This window comes from Triticum urartu, chromosome 1A (genome assembly GCF_056163025.1).
Source record: "Triticum urartu cultivar PI428250 chromosome 1A, HENAU_Tu73, whole genome shotgun sequence".
Lineage (NCBI taxonomy): Eukaryota > Viridiplantae > Streptophyta > Magnoliopsida > Poales > Poaceae > Triticum > Triticum urartu.
The window spans coordinates 334,456,233-334,463,925 of record NC_141873.1 but is presented as its reverse complement, the minus strand read 5'-3'; positions in this window follow the sequence as shown (position 1 = coordinate 334,463,925).

Below are 7,693 nucleotides of genomic sequence, written 5' to 3'. Positions count from 1 at the left end.
AAGTCCTTCGTGGGCGACGGCCGTGATGGAATAGACAAGGTTGCTTCTTCGTGGACCCTTCGTGGGTGGAGCCCTCCATGGACTCACGCAACCGTTACCCTCCGTGGGTTGAAGTCTCCATCAACGTGGATGTACGATATCACCACCTATCGGAACCACGACAAAAACATCCGTGTCTCCAATTGCGTTTGAATACTCCAAACCCTTCTTTTTACATTCTTGCAAGTTGCATGCTTTACTTTCCGCTGCTCATATACTCATTGCATGCTTGCTTGATATGTATTGTGTTTGTTAAACTTGTGCTTAAACTCCACTTAAACTTAAGAATATTAAAAACTACAACTTTTGGCACTTAGTGTCTAATCACCCCCCCTCTAGACACCTCTTCTCGATCTTTTCAATTGGTATCAGAGCTTTGGTCTCCATTGCCTTGGTTTAAACACCATTGGAGGAAGATGGATGTGTCTACTTTGGGGAGTCTTAGACATAGAGTGCCTATTCTTGATGGAGAGTATTTTCATGAGTGGAAAAATGAAATGCTTGAGATTTTCAATGAATATCATTTGAACAAGTACATTACTAGCCCTTGTGTACCTCATGTTGATCCTTTGCACCCTACCCTAGATGAAGATATTGACATAATTCGCAATCTTAGAACTGTTGAGCTCATCATTAGAGGCTTGCCTAGAAACTTGATTAGATGTTTGCCTAATCTCAAGTGTGCCTACACCATATGGAGATTTCTTGAGGAACGATTTCCAGATTATTCCTTGAAAAATTTAGACGAAATTCTCCATAAGTCTATTGCTTTGAGTAAGATGAACTCTAGTGATCTTAGCTTTGGTGATTGTCTATTTGAGCTTACCAATCTCATGCGTGCTAAAAGAAATGTTGGAATCATTAGCGATATCATATCTGAAGCTATTAGAATTCATAAAGGTAACCATTGTGATGATCATTTATCTAATGAATTACGCTCTCTAGGAATTGATCGATCACAAGATGATGTTGAACATGGATACTATGATGAAGATGATAGTGACTATGATCTTGATGATGCAATGAGGCATTTTGGTCTTATGGCAAATCTTCGCGGCTACATGGCTGGAGGAAAGGAATGGGTCCTTGATAGTGGATGTACTGATCATATGACCGGAGATAAGATATGTTCCGTGAGCTTGCTGAAAACGACGACCCTCGAAAATATGTCACTTTTGGTGATAATTCAAAGGGTAAGGTGGTTGGCCTTGGTAAGGTGGCCATCTCACATGATAGCTCCATACAAAATGTCATGCTCGTTGAATCCCTTGGATACAATTTACTTTCAGTTTCTAGACTTGCGGATTTCGGTTTCAATGTCTTATTCACTGAAGTAGATTGCCAAGTGTTTCGTAGAGACAATCATAAAATGGTGTTTACCGGTATACGTAGAGGAGATCTTTACATTGTTGATTTCACTAAAAAAGGCTCAACCTAGAACTTGCTTAATTACCAAATCTTCTAAAGGCTAGTTGTGTCATAGAAGACTAGGTCATGTTGGTATGCGAAATCTTGATAAGCTTATTAAAGGTGATCATATCCTTCGAATAAAAGATGTCATATTTGACAAGGATAGACTTTGTAGTGCTTGTCAAGCAGGGAAACAAGTTGGAGGAAGTCACCGCGCGAAGAACATCATGACCACAAGAAGACCACTCGAGCTACTTCACATGGATATCTTTGGTCCAAATGCCTACAAGAGTCTCGGTGGTAAATCATTTGGTCTAGTCATAGTTGATGATTTTTCAAGATTTACGTGGGTGTTCTTTCTTGCTGACAAATCGCAGGTCCAAAAGATCTTCAAAAACTTCGCTAGGAAGGCCCAAAATCAGTTTGACGTGAAGATCAAGAAGGTTCGGAACGACAACAGAACGGAGTTCAAGAACGCAAATGTGGACACCTTTCTTGACGAAGAAGGGATTTCACACGAGTTCTCGGCTACGTACACACCTCAACAAAATGGAGTTATTGAAAGGAAGAACCGGACTCTTATCGAGATGGCAAGAACGATGCTTGATGAGTACAAAACGCCAAAGCACTTTTGGGTGGAAGCAGTTGAGACAGCTTGTCATGCAACAAATCGCTTGTATCTTCACAAGCTACTCGACAAGACGGCATATGAGCTACTCACCGGTAACAAACCCCAAGTTGGATACTTTCGAGTATTCGGCTCAAAGTGCTACATTCTTGATAAGCATCGTCGTTCTAAATTTGCTCCTAAATCTCATGAAGGTTTCCTACTTGGTTATGGCTCAAACTCTCACACTTACCGTGTCTACAACAATTTCACCCGAAAGGTTGAAGAGACGGTAGATGTGAAGTTTGATGAATCTAACGGCTCGCAAGTAGAGCAATTGCCAATTGATGTAGGAGACAAAGACCCTTCGGAAGCAATTCAAGACTTGTCCATTGGCAAGATTCGTCCAACGGAAGTGAAGGAGAGTACCTCGTCCGTCCAAGTGGAAGCTTCTACCTCACGACAAGGTGAACCAAGAGTTGATACGGAAGCATCCACAAGTGGGACATGCCAAGATGAAGAAAATGAGGAAGCGCACCAAGATGAACATCAACAACCTCCTTCTCCACCACGACAAGAGAACGACGACGTCAACAATGAAGAAGGCCAAGAAGAAGCACAAGATGAAGAGGATGTTCCACCCCGACCCAAGCAAAAGCTTTCACGAGTTCAAGAAAGAATTGCTAAGGATCATCCCGTCGAGCAAATATACAATGATATCCAAACCGAGAGAATCACTCGCTCTAAAACTCGTTTAGCTAACTTTTGTGAACATTACTCATTCATCTCTAGCATTGAACCTATGAAGGTTGAAGAAGCATTGGAGGATCCGGACTGGATAAACGCGATGCATGAAGAGCTACACAACTTTGAGAGAAATCAAGTGTGGACATTGGTCGAGAAGCCCGACAACAACCACAACATCATTGGTACCAAATGGGTGTTTTGCAACAAGCAAGATGAAGATGGACAAGTGGTTCGCAACAAAACATGTCTCGTCGCCCAAGGCTACACACAAGTTGAAGGTATGGACTATGGTGAGACATATGCTCCCGTTGCTAGACTTGAGTCCATTCGCATCTTACTTGCTTATGCTAATCACCATGATATCACCTTGTACCAAATGGACATTAAAAGTGCTTTTCTAAATGGCAAAATTGAGGAGGAAGTTTATGTTAAGAAACCTCCCGGCTTCGTCAATCCTAAGAAACCTAATCATGTTTACAAACTTCACAAAGCCCTTTATGGTCTTAAACAAGCTCCTAGAGCATGGTATAAATGCTTGACCAAGTTCCTTATTGAAAAAGGCTTTGAAATTGGTAAAATTGATTCTACTCTTTTTACTAAAAGGGTTAATGGAGAACTATTTGTGTGCCAAATTTATGTTGATGATATCATATTTGGTTCAACTAACCCTCATTTTAGTGAGAAGCTTGGAAAGCTAATGTCAGAGAAGTTTGAGATGTCTATGATGAGTGAACTCAAATTCTTTCTCGGTTTGCAAATCAAGCAAACTAAGGAAGGTACCTTTGTCTCTCAAACGAAGTACACCAAGGACTTATTCAAGAAGTTCAATATGCAAGAATGCAAAGGTATGACTACACCCATGCCTACTAGTGGACATCTTGATTTGACCAAAGATGGTGAACCGGTTGATCAAAAGGTTTATCGCTCTATGATTGGTTCATTGTTATATCTATGTGCCTCTCGTCCCAATATTATGCTAAGTGTGTGCACGTGTGCACGATATCAAGCTGCTCCTAAAGAGTGTCATCTTAAGGCTGTGAAAAGGATAGTGAGATACCTAATCCATACACCAAATTTTGGCATTTGGTATCCTAAGAGGTCCTCTTTTGATCTTGTTGGCTACTCCGATTCGGACTATGCCGGAGACAAGGTTGATAGGAAATCCACTTCGGGTACTTGTCAATTCCTTGGTAGATCTCTTGTGTCTTGGTCTTCCAAGAAACAAAACTCGGTATCCTTATCCACTGCCGAAGCGGAATACATTGTCGCGGGTTCATGTTGTGCTGAATTACTTTGGATGACCCAAACTCTTGAAGATTATGGGATATATGTGAAACATGTTCCATTGCTATGTGACAATGAAAGTGCTATTAAGATTGCTCACAATCCCGTGCAACATTCTCGAACTAAGCATATTGAAGTTCGTCATCATTTCATTCGAGATCATGTTGCAAAAGGGGACATTAACCTTAAGCATGTTCGCACCGATAAGCAATTGGCGGATATATTCACTAAACCACTTTGATGAGAAAGTGTTTTGCAGGTTGAGAGGTGAATTGAACATCATTGATGCTTCAAACTTGGAGTAGGAACTCCATTTGATACATGAGGGGCATGAGCCTATGACTAATCCTCGATATTTCTCTTATGATGCTATTCATATGTCTTGGATATATTTGTACCTTGCATGTTATCTAACCCGTGTAGGTACTTGGTTGAATCTAAATCTATGAGATTGCAACTCACTCACATCTTGAGCAATCTCTACATCACCAAGTCTCTACACAATTGTGGTTGAAGACAAGGAAGCACGAAACCATTCAAACATATCCCTTGGCAAATTCTATGTTGAGTCTCATGATTGTCATTTTGGATACACAAGTGCTATTCCTTGCAAAGCTAACCCATATAGGTAGATGAACTCAAACTCCAAGTGGTGCTCCCAACCCTTGATGAACTACATCAACCTTGAGCAACCCACACAAGTTCAACTACATGAGCAAGATCAACACCACCACCCAAGGTATGTTATTCCATCTTAGAAAAGCTTTACTCCAAGTCATGAGTCAAAGCAACTCGACAAGATGTGAATACATCAAAAGGCTTAAACAAAAAATGGTAACCCCATTTTGAGCTTAAACGATGAGTATGACCTATGATCAAGTGCTCTCACTTGACTCCTAAGTCAATATACTCTAACATAGGTGACTTTGTCGCCGACCATCTCTAGATGAAGTTCTCGTGTGTCTCTCCGTGCTTTTGCCTCTTGCATATTTGTTTTCCCTTTCAAAAAAAAACTTCATATAGAACTTTTAGTTTCTTTTCTTTCCTTTTTGTTCTGCATTTTCTGCATCCAATTCATTGCAAATCTTTCAGTAAATTCCTTGCATATCCTTGTGAGATCTTACTTGTCCAGTGAGCTGAGGTGACAAGTGGTTTCACTCTAATGAACTCGGTCACACCGGTTTGTTCTCTTCGGCCCAATCGAAATCTTTCGGTGCAACCGAAGCACACAACTCGGAGTCACCGATTCCACCACAGGAAAACCAACTTGCCACGTATTCCTGATTTCTATTTGCTCCAGCTCCACTCAATGATTCGTGTCCTCTACCAGCATCATATTAGACATGTTGCTTTGCTCTATGACTCAAGGACCAACCCATTTGTATCACATGTCTAGAAGAGCCCTTCTTGGAAATTGATGTCAAAGGGGGAGAGAGAGATCACATCAAAGCTTAATCCTTCCTATAGGGGGAGAAAGAGAGAATACTCAGGGGGAGAGAGTTTCTCAACTAGGAGAAAGTAATATCATCAAATACACCAGGTGCTTGGTGTTCAAGAGGAGAGATGTCACATGTCTTTAAGAGGGGAAAGACATGTTTGGCTGCGTGCTTTAGCTCAAGCTCTGTTGTTTCCTTTTTTGTTGCTCTGATTTTCTGTTCCCTATCTTCTCCCAGTATCCCATGCAGATTCAGGGGGAGCAAGACATCTAAGGGAAGGAAATCTCTGATTTTATTGCATATCTTTACCTTTGGGGACATGTCTATATCCAATGTGGTACTTAGTACTCACTCTACATGTCATCCCAGTCTTGGTTCTCTTGTGGTTTCTCTTGCTTGCCCTGGCCAGTAGGTGTATGTGTGTTATTTAACCTTGTTTGCGCAGGTTCATCCCATCCTAAGCCAACTCAAGACCACAAGGTAAGTATATGCATCACAGTCATGTGAATGAGAAGTTCTTGCTGATGTACATACTGTTTGCAAGAAGGACTCATGAGCATGAAGGTACATTTCTCACATTCACATCATTTGCTCTGATGCATATAGCCAAGATACATGTAACACATTGCTTACTCTGTCATGTTTACGCATTCACATGCTCCTATATTCAATATTCACATGATTGCATACATGTAGGGGGAGCCTATGCATGTTACATGTCTTTCCAAAGCTTTACTTGCTATTCCCTATATCTTTATCTAAAGCTTTGATGTATGTTGTCATCAATTACCAAAAAGGGGGAGATTGAAAGCACAAGTGCTCCCTGGGTGGTTTTGGTAATTAATGTCAACATATCTCTTGTTGGACTAACACTTTTACCTAGTATGTTTCAGATAAGTTCAACAATGGAGTGGCATGGACTAGAGGATGTGAAACCCCTTCAAGATGCTAAGGACAAAGGATTGGCTCAAGCTTCAAGATCAAGACTCTACATTTTCTATTTTAGTGATCCAAGATCACATTGAGTCTATAGGAAAAGCCAATACTATCAAGAGGGGATGAGGTGTTGCTTAATGGCTTGCTTGCTCAAAGTGCTTAGTAATATGCTCCAAAACCCTCAACTACCTTCCCACATCCACATATGACCTAAACCAAAAGTCAAACTCGGCCCCACCGATTCTTTCTATTTGGCGCCACCGAGTTTCAAATGTCATAGCCACTGCCACAAACCCTAGGCAAATCGGTCTCACCGAAAGGGATCTCGGTCTCACCGAGATGGGATTGTAATCGCTCTGTTTCCCTTCGTAACGTTTCGGTCTTACCAAGATGAGCGATCGGTCCCACCAAGATTGCAATGTAAACTCTCTGTTTCCCTTTTGTAACTTTTCGGTCTCACCGAGATGAGCGAGTCGGTCCCACCGAGTTTACCTGACCAACTCTCTGGTTAGCTTATTACCAAAATCGGTCCCACCGAGTTTGTGTAATCGGTCACAGCGAGATTACGTTATGACCTAACCCTAACCATATCGGTCCTACCGAGTTGCATCTCAGTCCCACCGAAAATCCTAACGGTCACTAGGTTTGTTGAATCGGTCCGACCGAGTTTAACCATTCGGTCCCACCGAGTTTGGCAAATTGTGTGTAACGGTTAGATTTTGTGTGGAGGCTATATATACCCCTCCACCCACTCTTCATTCGTAGAGAGAGCCATCAGAACATATCTACACTTCCAATACACATTTTCTGAGAGAGAACCACCTACACTTGTGTTGAGGTCAAGATATTCCATTCCAACCATATGAATCTTGATCTCTAGCCTTCCCCAAGTTGCTTTCCACTCAAATCTTCTTTCCACCAAATCCAAATCCTGTGAGAGAGAGTTGAGTGTTGGGGAGACTATCATTTGAAGCACAAGAGCAAGGAGTTCATCATCAACACACCATTTGTTACTTCCTGGAGAGTGGTGTCTCCTAGATTGGCTAGGTGTCACTTGGGAGCCTCCAACAAGATTGTGGAGTTGAACCAAGGAGTTTGTAAGGGCAAGGAGATCGCCTACTTCGTGAAGATCTACCGCTAGTGAGGCAAGTCCTTCGTGGGCGACGGCCGTGATGGAATAGACAAGGTTGCTTCTTCGTGGACCCTTCGTGGGTGGAGCCCTCCGTGGACTCAC